The 18630-nt window shown below is 38.5% G+C and overlaps 1 protein-coding gene across 3 annotated transcripts in view; it reads right to left on the reverse strand.

Moving 5' to 3' along the window:
- Positions 1-18630, reverse strand: part of DPP6 (dipeptidyl peptidase like 6) — a 1015511-nt gene that overhangs the window by 423798 nt on the left and 573083 nt on the right. The window lies entirely within an intron of this gene.

Here is an 18630-nt window from a genome sequence, read left to right on the forward strand (position 1 = left end):
AAACACAGAATATTATAACAATATAGCTTGGATGTGTTAACAACTCATATCTCGAGTAGAAAGACTAAAAGATGAACTGATCAAAAATAATAACTACAAAAACTTTTCAAGACATAGACAGTACAAGAAGATACAAATAGAAACAACAAAAAGTTAAAAAATAGATAAAGTGTATACTTTTTATTGGTTTTCTCTATGCTTGTTAGTTTTTTTGTTTATTCAATCAGTATTAACTTGTCATCAGTTTAAAATAATGGGTTATATTATTTGCAAACTTCATGGTAACCTGAAATCAAAAAAACAAACAACATATACACAAAAAGTAAAAAGCAAGAAATTAAAACATACCACCAGATAAAATCACTTTCATGAAATGGAATACAGGAAAAAAGGTAAGAAGAAAGAGAAGACTGCAAAACAATAAGAAAACAACAAAATGGCAGGAGTTAGTTTTTACTTATCAATAATAACCTTGAATGTAAACAAACATACATCAAAAGCCATAGAGTGGCTGAATGGATAACAAAAGACCCAATGATTTGTTTGTTGCCTACACGAAATACACTTTACCTATAAAGACACACAGACTTAAAATAAAGGGATGGAAAAAGACATTCCATGCCAATGGAAACCAAAAAAGAGCAAGAGTAGCTATTTTATATCCAACAAAATAGATGTCATGACAAAAACTATAAAAAGAGACAAAGAAGGTCATAATACAATGATAAAGTGGTCAATTCAGCATGCGGTTATAACAGTTGTAAATATATATGCACCCAACACTGAAGTACTCAGATATATAAAGCAAATATTATTAAAGCTAAAGAGAGCTATGGACTCTCATACCATAATAGCTAGAGACTTCAAAAACGCCACTTTCATCAGTGGACAAATCATCCAGACAGAAAATCAACAAAGAAACATTGAACTTACTCTTCACTGTAGACCAAACCGAACTAATACATATTTACAGAAGATTTAATCCAATGGCTACAGAAAATACATTCTTCTTCTGAGCACATGGATCATTCTCAAGGACAGATCATATGTTAGGTCACAAAATAAGTCTTAGAACATTCAAAAAGTGAAACTGTATTAAGTATCTTCCCTGACCATGATAGAATAAAACTAGAAATCAATAACAGGAGGAATTTTGGAAACTACACAAACACATGGAAATTTAAAATGTGCTTCTGAATGATCAGTGTGTCAATGAATAAATTAAAAAGAAAATGAAAAAATTTCTTCAAAGGATAATGGAAACGTGGCATATCAAGACCTATAGGATACAGTGTGAGCAGTAGTAAGAGGAAAGTTTGCAGCTATAAATGCCCACATCAAAAGGCAGAAAAACTTGAAAAACTTCAAATAAACAACCTAATAATGCATTTTTTAAAACAAGAAAAGCAAGGCAAAGCAAAATTAGTAGAAGAAAATAAAGATTAGAGCAGAAACAAATGCAATTGAAAGGAAGAAAATAATGCAAAACATCGACAAAACAAAAAGTCATTTCTTTGAAAAGATTTAAACAATTGACAAACCTTCAACCAGACTAAGAAAAAAAGCAAGAAGACCCAAATAGATAAAATCGGAGATGAAAAAGGAGACATTACAATCAATACCATAGAAATTCAAAGGATCATTAGAGGCTACTATGAGCAACTATATGCTAATACATTGGGAAAACTAGAAGAAATGAACAAATTCCTAGATACATACAACCTACCAAGACTGAACCATGAAGAAATCCAAAACCTGAACAGACCAATAACAAGTAACAAGACCAAAGTCATGATAAAAAGTCTTCTCACAAAGAAAAGCCTAGGACCTGATGAATTTCACCAAACATTTAAAGAAACATGAATACCAGTCCTACTCAACCTATTCCAAAATATAGAAGAGGAAGAAATACTTCCACAACGCATTCTACAAGGCCAGTAATACCCTGGTACCAAAACCAACAAAGACACATTTTAAAAAGAAAACTACAGGCCAATATCACTTATGAACATTGATGCAAAAATCCTCAGCAAAATGCTAGCAAATCCAATTCAACAACACGTTAAAAAGATCATCCACCATGACCAACTGGGATTTATCCCAGGGATGCAAGGAGTTCAACATATACAAAATAATCAATGTGATATTTAATACATCATATCAACAGAATGAAGGACAAAAACCATTTGATCATTTTGATTGATGCTGAAAAAGCATTTAATAAAATTCAACATACCTTCATGATTTAAAAACCCTAAAAAAACTGTGTATACAAAGAACACACTTCAACACAATAAAAGCCATATATGACAGACCCACAGCTAGTATTATACTGAATGGGGAAACACTGAAAGCATTTTCTCTAAGATCTGGAACATGACAAAGATGCCCACTTTCACCACTATTATTTGATACATTATTGGAAGTCCTAGCTAGAACAATCAGAGAAGAGAAAGAAATAAAGGGCATCCAAACTGGAAAAGAAGTCATATTATCCTTGTTTGTAGATAATGTGATCTTATAGTTGGAAAAACCTAAAGATTTCACTAAAAAAAATTAGAACTGATAAATAAATTCGGCGAAGTTGCAAGATATAAACTCAACATACAAAAATCAGTAGTATTTCTACATGCCAGTGGTGAACAGTCTGAAAAATAAGTTAAGAAAGTAATTCAATGTATAATCACTGCAAATAAAATAAAATACCCAGGAATTAACCTTACTAAAGAAGTGAAATATCTCTACAATAAAAACGATAAAAGATTGATGAAAGAAATGGAAACAGACATAAAAAATAAAAATAGTTTCCATGTTAATGGATTATAAGAATCAATATTGTTAAAATTTCCATACTATCTAAAGCAGTCTACAAGTTCATTGAAATCTCTATCAAAATACTAATGACATTCTTCACAAAAATAGAAATAACTATCCTAAAATTTACATGGAATCACAAAAGACCCAGAATAACCAAAGTTATTCTAAGTAAAATGAAGAAAACCGGATGAATCATATTATCTGACTTATACTGAAATTATACTACAGAGCTATAGTAATCCAAACAGCATGGTACTGGCATGAAAACAGACACAAAGAGCAATGGAACAGAATAGAAAACCTAGAAACAAATCCATATACCTATAGTGAACTCATCTTCAACAAAGTTGCCAAGAACATATATTGGGGAAAGCACAGTCTCTTCAATAAATTTTGAAGGAAAAACTGGATATCCATATGCAGAAGAATAAAACTAGACCCTTCCCTCTGACCATATACAAAAATCCAATCAAAATGGATGAAAGGCCTAAATGTAAGACCTCAAACTATGAAACTACTAAAAAAATTGGGGAAACTCTCCAGGACACTGTATTGGGTAAAAATTTCTTGAGTAAGACCCCATTAGCAAAGGCAACCAAAGCAAAAATGGACACTTGGAATCACATCAAATTAAAATGCTTTTGCACAGCAAAGGAAACAATCAACAAAGTTAAAAGACAACCCACAGAATGGAGAAAATATTTGCAAACTGTCCATCTGACAAGCAATTCATAAGCAGAATATATAAAGAGGTCAAACAACTCTATAGGAAAACATCTAATAATCCAATTAAAAATGGGCAAAAGATCTGAATAGACATTTCTCAAAAGAAGACATATAAATGGTAAACAAGTATATGATCATCACAGATTATCAGAGAAATGCAAATCAAAGCTATAATGAGATACCATCTTATCCCAGTTAAAATGGCTTATATCCAAAAGACATTCAATAACAAATGCTGACAATGATATGCAGAAAAGGAAACACTCATACACTCTTGATTAAAATGTAAATTAGTACAACTGCTATGGAGAACAGTTTGGAAGTTCCTCAAAAAACTAAAAACAGAGCTACCATATGATCCAGCAATCCCACTGCTAGGTATGTACCCAAAAGAAAGGAAATCAGTGTATTAAACAGACACTTGCACTCCCATGTTTGTTGCAGACCTGTTTACAATAGCCAAGATTTGGAAGCAACCCAAGTGTCCATCAACAGATGAATGGATAAAGAAAATAAGGTACGTATACACAATGGAGTACTATTCAGCCACAAAAAAAAAAATTAATGAGATCTTGTCATTTGCAACAACATGAATGAAACTGGAGGTCATGTTAAGTGAAGTAATCTAAGAAAGACAAACTTGGCACAGAAAGACAGACTTGGCATGTTCTCACTTATTTGTGGGAGCCAAAAATTAAACAATTGAACTAATGGAGCTAGGGAGTAGAACAATGGTTATCAGAGGTTGGGAAGGGTAGTGGTGGATGGTGGGGGTGGGCAGAGGGGGATGGTTAAAGGGTACAAAAATAGAGTTAAAAAGAATAAGATTGACTATTTGATAGCACAACAAGGTGACTACAGTCAACAATACTTTACTGTACATTTTAAAATAACTAAAGGGAGAGTATAATTGGATTGTTCATAATACAAAGAAAGGACAAATGCTTGAGGGGACAGATACTCTATTTACCCTGGTGTGTTTATTATTTAATGTATGCCTGTATCAAAATACCTCATGTGTCCCATAAATATACATACCTACTATGTACCCACAGAAATTAAAAATTAAAAAATGAAATAGTGAATGTTGTAAATGTGTTTTTGATTTTAAAAACCAACTGATTATTTGATGAGAGAGTTTATTAAAGTGAAAAAAACATTGCAAATATTATAGGCATGCACCATGACACCTGGCTAATTTTTGTACTTTTAGCAGAGATGGTGTTTCACCATGTCAACCAGGCTGGTCTCAAACTCCTGACCTCAGGTGATCTGCCTGCCTCAGCCTCCCAAAGTGCTGGGATTACAGGATGAGCCACCATGCTCAGCCAATTTAATATATGTCTACTGTCTACTTTTTTCTATTTATACATATCATTGTGCAATAAAATTAATAAAGTCATGTTCTGATCATAAACATATACTCATACCTGAATTGAGAGCCTAAACCAGTATGTGTCTTCATGATGTACCAACACCAAGGTCAGTTATTAATAATTTAACCTTCCCAAACGACTGGATTGCTGTATAAACACAGGTGTAGTGTGCTCCCAATAGAGAAATAACAGGTGGGACAATTCTTCACCTGATGCCTATGAGAATAGGCATGCTAAACCTAAAATACTTGTGACACGTAGCAAATACCTTTACACATTGTAAGGGGTGACCTAGTCTCAGAAATCATTATTATTTATCATATACAATGTATATTATTAATTTGAATTTCACTGGCTTCTTTTATCGATCTTCATTTAATCTCCCATCTCCATTAATTTAATAACATAGACTGTAAGTGGAGCTTAAATCTGTTTAGTTGAATGTATGTAAAATAAAAAGAATTAAGTCAATGCTGGAGATTCCTCTTCCTCTCCTCTTCCTTCCTCTTTCTTTCAAATTTTGAAAAACATCAAAATGTATCTTATTGTGAATGAATTTCATTTCCTTTCTTCGTGGTGAAGATGGTAAAGAACCACCTTTTGAAACTCAGGGGTGTCCCCTAGAGAGCTGAGCTAGGAGCCCTGCATGGACTCCCACTGTGAATGGTGGGAAGGAGCAGACAGGGCAGTGCACAGCACAGTTGTTGTCCAGTTCATGGTCTTCCAAGGGCTAGCACATGGCTTCTAAGCATTCTAGTTCTGATCTCTCCTCGGGTGCATTCTTTTTCCTGCCTGTAAGATATGGCCACTGTAAAAGTGGCAATGCCATTTATTTCCCTTTGTTTTAGCCTCCTGTGGCTGCTGTAACAAATGACCACAAACTTGATGGCTTCAAACGACAGAAGAGCACGCTTTCCCAGTTCTGGAGTCTGGAAGTCTAAAATCAGTTTCACTGGGCCCAAATACAAGTGTCAGCAGGGCTGCATGCTCTCAGAGGTTCTGGGGAAGCATCTTGTAGTAGTCCATTTTCATACTGCTCTGAAGAAATACCGGAGACTGGGTAATTTATAAAGAAAAAGAGGTTTAATGAACTCACAGTTCCACATGGCTGGGGAGACCTCACAATCATGGCAGAAGGCAAAGGAGGAGCAAAGGCACATCTTACATGGCAGCAGGCAAGACAGCGTGTACAGGGAACTGCCTTTTATAAAACCATCAGGCCTCATGAGACTTATTCACTATCATGAGACTAGCTCAAACAACCCACCCCCATGGTTCAATTACCTCCCACCGGGTCCCTCCCATGACATGTGGGGATTATGGGAGCTACAATTTAAGATGAGATTTGGGTGAGGACACAGCCAAACCATATCACATTTGTTCTTTGTCTCTTCCAGCCTCTGGGGGCTGCCGGTATTCCTGGGCTTGTGGCCACATCCCTCCCATTTCTGCCTGTGTGGTCACATTGCCGTTTCCTCTTTCGTCTGTGTCAAATCTCCCTCTATTTCCTTCTTATAAGAACACATGTGATTGCATTGAGGTTCCATTGGATAACTAAGGGTAATCCTCCATTTCAGATGCGTAATGTAGCCACAAAAGACCTCCTTTCGGCCATATAAGGAAAAATTAACAGGATCTAAGGATTAGAACATGGACTTTTTTGGGGGGTGGGGAGGCATTTTTTAGCCTACCACACCCTTCAAGGCCTTTCTCTCATTTCCAACGAACCCACCACTTTAGAAGGCATCCTCTGAGGATGCAATGATCATACATTTACTGAATGAAAAAGAAAAACATGAAGAATCTGAGTAGGGGAAAAGCAAGAAAGAGACTGATTAAATAGGAGGTCCTGCAAATTATCACTTAACTGAACTTCTGGTGATTTTAATGCCATACTTAAAAGCTCAGAGTCAATTTAGAATATCTGGGATTTGAGGATTATGAAGCAGCAATCTGAGAAACTGCATCTACATATTGTTTCTGCAGATGTGATCAATGGTTGTCCAAGTAGGACCTAAGGTGAAGAGTTCAGAGAAGTTGGAACCATTTCAATCTGGAACTTCATCTTCCTAGTTCCCCGACCTGCCTAGTTCATTTTATAGAATTGCTCTCCATTTCTCTGATTTTATTATATCACAGCTTTCTGTGTTCCTGACCATGATGTGGTATGGTAACTCTGCTCAAACTGAAATGCTGCCTTTGGTTCTGAACTGCCAGAGTCTTCACTAAACTAGCAACTAATATAGGAGCCAACTGCTTGTAAAAATAGGGCCCTTAAGGTCCCTAAAGTTAATTTGAAGCTGACCAGGAGGCACTCATCTACAGCAGGCAAGAGACTCCAGAGGAAACCAGGGTCCCAGCATAAGATTTACTCATTTTCATGGTTGCCTTTAAAATAGGATGCAAAATGTAGCAACACTTGAAAAGTGCCCATTTATAGATAAATATGTAGACCCATTTGCCTTAGCTTATAGTCTTAATGCGAGCATGAATAATAAGCATCTACTGCCATCCTTTAGAAAAATGACTCTTTAGTGTAAGGATTCCATAAATAAGCGAGATGCACCTAGCGGTCCTTCTAGAATTAATGATGGGAAGTCAAAAGAGAGACTGTTAAGATGCTCCCAGGGACCCACTTTTCAGTAGTTTGCAAGTTTGCAATTCACTATAGGGTTAGTAGCAATGTAACCTAATCCTTTCTTCTATGAGAATCTGTCAGAACTCCCTCCTTTTGGATTTGTTTCAATTTAAAGAATGATTCAAATTCACTGGTCACATTCAAGAAATGTAGACCACATTCCTCAAGGACTTCACAAATCAAGGGGTCTTGCTTGTGGTGGTGGACACTGAAGGCTGCTTCCCCAAGAGCCAGGGCCTCTCTGCCTTCTTCCGACTCAGCAGAGCCTGACTTCTGCAAATGGTGGGCTTTCCCAACCCCTCCAGTGAAGGTAGCCATGCAATATGATTACAGCAAATAAGCTGTCTCCTCGCAGCTCCAGGAAACTGAAAGGAACTACTCAGAAAACTATTTCCTCCATGACGGAGGAAGTGAGATGCACAAGCTAAGTTCTATGCGTCCATCCCTTCCTGCCCGTGTGGGCGAGTGATGCGCGAAGCCCTCAGAACCATGTTGTCAACATACTGATGATGGCAGCAGAGAGATGGAGACTGCCTGACCCTTGACAATATCCATGAGCACTGAATCTGCCTTGGACTGGCTATGTCTAAACTTGTCTTGTGAAACAATAGACACCTGCAACTGGGACAGTTTTAGTTGGCTGCTCTGTTACTCACAGACAAAAATATTTTGGCCGACAAACATTAACACCTGGACCTCAGATAGATGCTCAAGCAGATCCCTGAGATGACCCTGGGATGGACTGACTAGGTTCACAAACCTTCTATTAATACAACATATCCAAGTGTCTATGCACACACAATGCCCTTTCTTTCCTTCCAACAATAAGATGACTTAGAGTTTTCATCAGATTCTGAAACTGGTTATGACATTGGTGTAAACAGTAGGAGAGATTTAGAGTTCAATCTCAAATCCAGGCTCTGTGCATTCCAGGCTCTCCCCATTGGCTACCACCCCTTTCATTCTCCCTTAACTTCTGACCACGCCTGGCCCCTCCACAACTTCCTAGCCAGACTGTCCTGTGTCTCCCGAGCCTTCATGGCCTTCCCTCTCAGTTTTCTTCCATCTCTACTGGATCTATCTTTTTAAAGTCTCTAATTGCTCATTCTCCATGAAGCCTTCCAGGAATGCATCCTGTTCTCAATGGCCTCTCCCATATTTTGGACCATCATAATGAATATCATCTACAGCCTCTATTTATAGCACTCAGTCTCGATTAGTATTAACAAGTTAACTTTGGGCAGAAACATCATCAGTGGTCGCATCAGCAGGAGCCAAAACAACTCTCTGTTTCATGATCAGAGTAGACACCATCCCCAGCCCAGTCAGTCCACTGCAGATGGCTGTGAGCAGGCATGGAGGAGCCCAGGACTCACAGAGCAGATGTCCCAGGGCAAATGAACAATCCCAAAGACCCACTCAAGCCACCTGTGCTTCCCATGATGAAACGGTTGGGGCATGGTCAGTGGTAGTAGATGGAATATAACGAGATTGAATTTGTGGAATGGATTTAATATAGGAGCCATAACAGAGAGAAAGTGCCCAAAAGATACGGAGCAAACCACCTATTTCTACAAGACAAAAAGTAGGAGGTATGCGTTACCTTTTGTGATACACACAAAGGCTATTAAATGACTATTGAACTATTTTGCTATTTTCATTGAGATTATGTGGGACTTTATGATAAGATAATCCAATATAGGTTAAAAATTGGGTAGCAGTACAACCTAAAACAATGAATCTCACAAACATATAGAACAAAAGCAGGCATAAAAGTAGACATACCAGATGATTACATTTATGCCATAAATGCAAAGAATATAAAAACTCATAATACTACTCAGTGATGTCAGAAATGAGGTTGCTCTTGAGGGGATTAATGATGGGAAGGGTCTATGGGGCTTTTGGGATGCTGGCTATATTCTGCTTTTTTGGCCTGGATGCTGATTATAGAATCATGTTTGGTTTTAAAATTCATCAGAATTCAAAAATAGGTTACTCACATGTGTTTATATGTATATATTTAATTTCTATATAATATTTATATTAAATATATACTATATATCCTATATGTATATCCTTCAATAAAATGTTTTGAAATTATTTGTTCAAGAATTTTAAAAAGATAAGGTGAGGGTTGGCAATGTGGTCACAGACATTAAACAGTGACAACATTTTAATTCCATAAAAATAATCTCTATGTTACATTACTACCCAAAAGACTGACGAGTCTTGTGTTCTGATAACCTGCTTGCCCTTAACCCAGAACCTCCCTTCACTATGACTTTGAATTATCCAAGGCTTTTCATTGACAGACCACCTAAAAGTGTTCTAGTGTTTCCATCACAAACCACTGTCCACCTGCTCTAATGTGAGTTTCCATAAAAGCCAAGTGTCAGGGATGTTTTCATGCAAATCTGATCCTGCTGGAGCTTCCGACTCCCACATGAGTGACTGTGGCACTGGAGAAGGTCACAGCGTTTCCATCAGAATGCGAGAACTGTAGCTGCTAACAAAAGGCATACGCTGTGCATGGCCTATTGTAGACAGACACATATGCAATATCTGAAAATAAAAAATGTAACGTTGAGCCTATTACTCCAAAGAGAAGAAACTTAGAAAAGAGCATAGACCGGCAAGGGAGACATGAATGACAAAATTGAAAAGGACACATTCTCATTTGGTAAATCCCTTTGGAACCAAGATCGCCTTAAACACTTTAATTTGATTTCTAAAACATAAATTGTGCATAACTGGTGATAATTAGACTGCACTTCAGGACAAGATGCCTTGTTCAGAGTGATTACCATGAGGCTCTTCCAGGTCTGCGTCATCAAAAGGACACTCCACCACGTGCGTGAGATTCTTCTCACCAGGGTGACAAGGGGGCCCCTGGGTACCAGGAACCATTTTCACAAAATGACTGAATCAAGTGGGCTCAGAATGGATTTTCTAATTAAGTAGAAAGCAGGTACTGTACTCTGAGTCTCAATAAACCAGAATACAAGACTGGTAATACTTGAAAAATACTATTTTTTTAAAAAAAAAAGCACATATTACAATTTCTAACTAAAGCTACCGAAGTGGAAGCAATGTTGGGTACGAATGCACTCAACACTGTGTGCAAACATATCCAAAGTGTTACTGTTACAACTTGGATTCTCCACTGTTGAAGACTGATTCTCATCTGTCAGTTTGACTGGTGGAAGCCGCTCCTGCCTTGGTGAGGATCTCAGTCCTCTAGGTCAGCATTTCCGCTATCTACACAACTCAACAGGCCTCCACCACACCCTGCCTTTGACTTTTACTTTTGCTTAATGATAACACTACTGTGGAATTCTCCTTGCACATGTATTGTCTTTACGTGGACTCAGCTTCATGGGGAACATTGGCATCTTCTCTTTCCACATTCTGTCTGGCACTTAGCACGGAGTTCTCAGCTCCTAGCTGGGGTCATTCATGCTGGCTCTGTTGGCAGGCATTCTCAGTCGAGGTGACACTGCTCAGTACATTAGTGAATTCGAGACCGCTCTGGAGCTAGTGGCAGGTTGAATGATTTGATACCTCCTCTGCCTGATGGAATTTTACGCCAAAACACAAGCCATTGCTGTATTGCAGGAGAGTGGATACAGTCAGGCCTCGATGTGGGAGCAGCGGTGCAACATTCACTGTGCAGCCCTGTGGGAGAGGCCTATACCTTGGACACCCAGTCCCAGGGCAGCACAGCCCAGAGAAACAAACAGAACCCACGAAAGCCCAGCAGAACCAAAAGGTGAGGCAAGGCTCAGCTGCATGTGTATTGTGATGGAAAAAGAAAAGCAAAGTCCTCTCTTCAAAGCCTTCTCTGGAATCCAGCCATTCACTAGAGACCCTCCAGGAGCAGTTGCCCCTGACAACTGGCCCTCACCGTGGAGGGACAAGGGTTCCCAGCGACTGCACCCTCTGTTTACTGTGGAGGAGAGGCTGCTGTGGTTGCATCGACTGCATCCTCTGTTTACTGTGGAGGAGAGGCTGCTGTGGTTGCATCGGCTGCAAAAGAACCGAATGCAGATGCTGGCAGGGTCGGCTGCTGCACTGGAGGGAGGAGGCCTGCCACCACTCCCTGTGAGTGGAGAAGACACAGGGCTACTGCTTGCCAGGCCTGGAGTTGAGCTTGGAGGACAGGGTCCCAGGACCCGGTTCTCAACCCGCTTTGCTGCTGTGGACATTTCTGTGTAAGAAGCTCCAGGCAGCCATTTAATTCCACTCTATTTATTTATTTATTTAGTGAGACAGAGTCTTGCTCTGTCACCAGGCTGGAGTGCAGTGGCATGATCTTGGCTCACTGCAACTCTGCCTCCCGGGTTCAAGACATTCTCCTGCCTCAGCCTCCTGAGTAGTTGGGATTACAGGCATCTGCCACCAAGCCCAGCTAATTTTTGTATTTTTAGTATAGATGGGGTTTTACTACATTGGCCAGGCTGGTCTTGACCTCCTGACCTCGTGATCCACCCACCTCGCCCTCCCAAAGTGCTGAGATTACAGGCGTGAGCCACCGCGCCCAGCCTTATTCCACTCTTGAGTGACACTCGTTACAGCCCTAGGACCTGGGTGACATGAATGTTCACATGCACCTTGGAAGGTGGGAGTAACTGCAAACCACTAGACACCACTGCTTTCTAAGTCCCAAAGGGAGTGTCAGACAACCATGAGACCGAATCTGCAGTAATCCCATTCTTACACAAAGCGCAATTCTGCTCAAAGAAAAGCAGAGGCAGAAACACACGCTCCACAGACCCTGAGGAAAACTTGAGTTCCTCTGTATTATTTAGAAATAGGTAGTGGTTAAAGTCCCCAGCCATGTGAGATCATCAGCACCACCACCATAAAACAAAATGAGGATTGGCTTTGCAGTTCCTCCCCCAACCCCTCTAAACCCTGGTCATCCGATTTCAACAGGTGAAAGGATCTGTTTCCTGGGCACTGAAGCACTGGATTGAATCCTCAGCCTGAGTGTTCCAGGCAACTGTGGTCCATTCATGAAGCTCGCTCACGCAGGAGACTGCAACACTGTCTCTCCCAGAACTGCTACTGAAGCCTCTTTGGGGTTAGACAAGTTTTTAAGGCAATTTAGTATGTCTGGCACTTTTGTGGCCAGGTTACACTTTTCTTCCCCCAACAGCTTTCTCATCTTTTTATTAAATTCACAGCTTAATGGAGATGAATTTCACATGTCATAAAGTTCATCTTTTTAATGTATACAATTCAGTGTTTTTAAAATATATAATATTAACAGAGTCATACATCTATCACCACTATCAAATTCCAGAATAATTTCTTCATCCCCCTTCAAAGAAATTTCATACCTGTTAGCAATCATTTCATTTTCTCCCCACCTCTGGCTTCTGGCAGCTACAAATCTATTTTCTATCTCTAGGGATCTGCCTATTCTGAAATCATACAATATGTGGCCTTTTATGCCAGCCTTCCTTCACTTAGCATGACGTTTCCAGGGTTACTTCATGTTACAGCATGGATCAGTTCTTCATTCCTTTTTACAGCGGAGGAGTATTCTGTTGTATGGTTACATCACAAGTATTTATTTGTTTATTTATTTAGAGATGGAGTCTAGCTCTGTCACCCAGGCTGGAGTGCAGTGGCACCATCTCGACTCACTGCAACCTCTACCTCCCAGGTTCAAGCTATTCTCTCTTTTTTTTGGGGGGGGGGGGGGGCGGGGAGAATATGAGCAAGAAAGGAAAAGTAATGACTTACTACATAGCTCAGCTATGCGAAGCATTTACACAGTCATGATAAATACTGATTTATTTATTATTTACTCAGTGGTTCTCAAACCTGACTGCACATTAGAAGCAACTGAAAACTTTTTTAAAAACACAGATACCCAGGATCCTCCCCAAAACACATAAAGCAGAATCTGTGAGGGTGAGTCTCAGGTATCTAGATTTGTTCACTTAAGTTTGCTAGTGATTCTAATGTACAGCCAGAAGTGAGAAGCACTCATCTAACCAAAATTACAATGAAACTACAGTGGGCAGCTAGGGGATCAGAAATACATATGTAGGTGTTAGAGACAAGAGGTATGAGTTAAATCTTAAACTTCAGTAACTAAAAATCAATAGATAACTGCTAAAACTGAAAAATCAGTAACATTATAATTAGAACAAGCTACAAGAGTTGAAACACATTTGCTTCTGAGAGGAATGAGGAATAGGGCTGAGGATGGCTGCTTTTTTTTATTATTATACTTTAAGTTCTAGGGTACATGTGCACAATGTGCAGGTTTGTTACATATGTATACGTGTGCCGTGTTGATGTGCTGCACCCATTAACTCGTCATTTACATTAGGTATATCTCCTAATGCTATCCTTCCCCCTTACCCCCTCCCCACAATAGGACCCGGTGTGTGATGTTCCCCCTCCTGTGTCCAAGTGATCTCATTGTTCAATTCCCACCTATGAGTAAGAACATGGGTGTTTGGTTTTCTGTTCTTGCAATAGTTTGCTGAGAATGATGGTTTCCAGCTGCATCCATGTTCCTACAAAGGACACAAACTCATCCTTTTTTATGGCTGCATAGTATTCCATGGTGTATACGTGCCACATTTTCTTAATCCAGTCTGTCACTGATGGACATTTGGGTTGATTCCAAGTCTTTGCTATTGTGAATAGTGCTGCGATAAACATACGTGTGCATGTGTCTTTATAGCAGCATGACTATAGTCAAATGGTATTTCTAGTTCTAGATCCTTGAGGAATCGCCACACTGTTTTTCCACAATGGTTGAACAAGTTTACAGTCCCACCAACAGCGTAAAAGTGTTCCTATTTCTCCACATCCTCTCCAGCACCTGTTGTTTCCTGATTTTTTAATGATTGCCATTCTGACTGGTGTGAGATGGTATCTCACTGTGGTTTTGATTTGCATTTCTCTGATGGCGAGTGATGATGAGCATTTTTTATGAATGTCTTCTTTTGAGAAATGTCTGTTCATGTCCTTTGCCCACTTTTTGATGGGGTTGTTTGTTTTTTTCTTGTAAATTTGATTGAGTTCTTTATAGGTTCTGGATATTAGCCCTTTGTCAGATAGCTTCAAAGAGAGTAAAATACCTAGGAATCCAACTTACAAGGGATGTAAAGGACCTCTTCAAGGAGAACTACAAACCACTGTTTAGCGAAATAAAAGAGGACACAAACAAATGGAAGAACATACCATGCTCATAGATACGAAGAATCAATATTGTGAAAATGGCCATACTGCCCAAGGTAATTTATAGATTCAATGCCATCCACATTAAGCTACCAATGACTTTCTTCACAGAATTGGAAAAAACTCCTTTAAAGTTCATATGGAACCAAAAAAGGCCCCACATTGCCAAGACAATCTTAAGTCAAAAGAACAAAGCTGGCGGCATCACGCTACCTGACTTCAAACTATACTACAAGGCTACAGTAACCAAAACAGCAAGGTACTGGTACCAAAACAGAGATATAGACCAATGGAACAGAACAGAGTCCTCAGAAATAATACCACACATCTACAACCATCTGATCTTTGACAAACCTGAGAGAAACAAGAAATGGGGAAAGGATTCCCTATTTAATAAATGGTGCTGGGAAAATTGGCTAACCATAAGTAGAAAGCTGAAACTGGATCCTTTCCTTACTCCTTATATGAAAATTAATTCAAAATGGATTAGAGACTTAAATGTTAGACCTAAAACCATAAAAACCCTAGAAGAAAACCTAGGTAATACCATTCAGGACATAGGCATGGGCAAGGACTTCACATCTAAAACATCAAAAGCAATGGCAACAAAAGCTAAAATTTACAAATGGGATCTCATGAAAGTAAAGAGCTTCTGCACAGCAAAAGAAACTACCATCAGAGTGAACAGGCAACCTACAGAGTGGGAGAAAAATTTTGCAATCTACTCATCTGACAAAGGGCAAGCTATTCTCTTGCCTCTGCCTCCCGAGTAGCTGGGACTACAGGCACCTGTTACCATGCCTGGCTAGTTTTTTTTTGTTTTGCTTTTTTTTTTTTTTTTTTTTTTTTAGTAGAGATGGGGTTTCACTGTGTTAGCCAGTATGGTCTCAATCTCCTGACCTTGTGATCCACCCGCCTCAGCCTCCCAAAGTGCTGGGATTACAGGTGTGAGCCACTGCGCCCAGCCACATCACATTTATTTATCCATTCTCTGGGAGATGAATATTTGGCTTGTTTTCACTTTTTTGGCTATTATGAATAATGCTGTTATGAACTTCATATACTAGTTTCTATATTAACATATGTTTCCAGTTTTCCTGAGTCTATACCTAGGAGTAGAATTACTAGGTAAGATGGTAACTCTGTGTTTAACTTTTAGGAGAACTACTGAACTATTTTCCACAGAGGCCACACAATTTATCTTTCTACTAGTAATGTAAGAAGGTTCCCATTTCTCTATGTCCTGGGAATACTTATTATTTTCCATTTTTTTGTTTGTGTTTGGTTCTTATAATCATCCTAGTTGGTGTGAAGTGGTATTTCACTGTGATTTGATTTTCATTCATCCTGAGGCTGAATGATGTTGAGCATCTTTTCATATGCTTTTTGGCCATTTGTCTTTCTTTGGAGAAATGTCTCTTTAAATCCTTTGCCTATTTTTAAATTGAATTATTTGTTTTTTTGTGTGTTTGTTTTGAGTAGTAAGAGTTGTTTATATATTCTGGATACTAGACTTTTACTAGATACATGATTTGCAAATACTTTCTCCTATTCTGTGGGTTGTCTTTCACTTTCTTGATAGCGTTTTTGATACACAAAATGTTTTAAGTTTGATGAGGTCCAATTTATCTATTTTTATTTGATTGCTTGCACTTTTGTTGTCACATGTAAGAAACCATTGCCTAATTCAAAGTCACAAAGATTTATCCCTATGTTTTCTTCTAAAAGTTTTATAGCTTTAGCTCTTATATTTGGGTCCTTGGTCCACATTGAGTTCATCATTGTATATCGTATGAGTTGGGGGTCCAACCTCACTCTTTTGCATGTGAATATCTAGTTGTACCACCACAATTTGGTGGAAAGACTATTCTTTCCTCACTGAATGGTCTTGGTTCCCTTGTCAAAAAGTAATTGACTATAGATGTATGGGTTTATTTTTGAACTCTCAATTCTATTCCATTGATCTATATGTCTATACCTATCCTAGTACCATATTGTTTTGATTTCTGTAGCTTTACAGTAAGTTTTAAGATCAGGAGGTGTAAGTCTTTGAATTATTCTTTTTTGAGATTGTTCTGACTATTCTGAGTCATTTACATTTTCATATGGATTTCAGAATCAACTCGTAGTTTCTTTAAGAAAGAAAGAGGGATTTTGATAGAGATTGGGTTGAATCTGAACATCAATTTAGGGAGTATTGTCATGTTAATGATATGAAGTCTTTCAATCAATTTATATAAGATATCCTTCCATTTACTTAGGTCTCAATTTCTTTCCATTTTTTTTGTAGTTTTAGTACACAAGTCTTATACTTCTTTATTTATTTTGTTAAATTTATTCTTAAGTATCTTATTCCATTTTAAACTATTTTAAGTGGAATCACTTTCTTAATTTTATTTTGGGATTGTTCATAGTTCGTGGCTAAAAATACAAATGGTTTTTGCATTTTGGTCTGAAATCTTCCTTCCTGCTGAACTCATTTATTATTACAATAGGTTTTTTGTGGATTCCTTAAGATTTTCTATATACAACATTATGTCTTCTATGAATAGAGACAGGTTTACTTCTTTCTTTCCTATCTGGATGTCCTGGGGTGTTTTTTTCCCTACCTAATAGCTCTGGCTAGACCCTCCAATATAATGTTAAATAGCCATGCTGGGAATGAACATCCTTTTCTACTATCTCCTGGTCTTAGGGAGAATGATTTCAGTCTTCTGCTGCTCAGTATGATGTTAGCTATTGGGTTTTTCATAGACTCTTGTCAAGTTGAAGATGTTTTTTTCTTTTCCTAGCTTATTGAGTCTTTTGTCAGGAAAGGGTTTTTGGATTTTGTCACATGCTTATTATGTGTCTGTTCAGACGATCATGTGCTTTTTGCCCTTTATTCTTTTCATGCAGGTATAATATATTGGTTGATTTTCATAGAAGTCAATTTGTTTTTCCTGGAATAAATCCCATTTGGTCATGATATATAATCTTTCTACATGTAGTTAGATTCAGTTTGCTACTATTTTGTTGAAGGTTTTTACATCTATTTTCACAAGGGTTATTGGTCTGTAGTTTTCTTGTGATATCTTTATCTAGTTTGGTATCAGGGTACAGACCACCCTTTTCTCATTTAGGTTTTGGGGTAATAGTTTAAGCCTGGATTATAATTTGCCCACATTTGTTGTACCTGTGGAAAAAGGTTTTACCTTATAATATCTACTTTTTCTTCATCTTAGGGTCTAATGCTTGTCTATCTCTTTACTGAGGACTGAAACTTTTTTGCCCACACAAATAGGCATCTAATATGATAAAAAGAATGGATGAAACAGTTGCATACTGTTTTATCTATGGCCACAATGTTTTCCTATGATAACTCCTGTATTATTATTATTATTATTATTATTATTATTATTATTATTAGATGGAGTCTCGCTCTGTTGCCCAGGCTGGAGTGCAAAGGGGCAATCTTGGCTCACTGCGACCTCTGCCTCTCGGGTTCAAGCGACTCTCCTGCCTCAGCCTCCTGAGTAGCTGGGATTACAGGGGCCCGCCACCATGCCTGGCTAATTTTTGTATTTTTAGTAGAGACGGGGTTTCACCATGTTGGTCAGGATGGTCTCAAACTCCTGACGTCAGGCAATTCACCCTCCTCAGCCTCCCGAAGTACTGGGATTACAGCCATGAGCCACCACGTCCGACCCTATATTACTATTTTATAGGCAAAGGCTTTCTTCTGTCCCTAATCCTACCACTCTCTGGCTACTAAATTCCTACCATTACTCCATTAAGACCACTTTACATATTACCTTCTCCATGAACTTTCTTTTGAAAGATTTCTCTTTCTCCTCTCAACTCCAATAGCACTTTTCTTTGGCT

This window comes from Papio anubis, chromosome 4 (assembly GCF_008728515.1).
Source record: "Papio anubis isolate 15944 chromosome 4, Panubis1.0, whole genome shotgun sequence".
Lineage (NCBI taxonomy): Eukaryota > Metazoa > Chordata > Mammalia > Primates > Cercopithecidae > Papio > Papio anubis.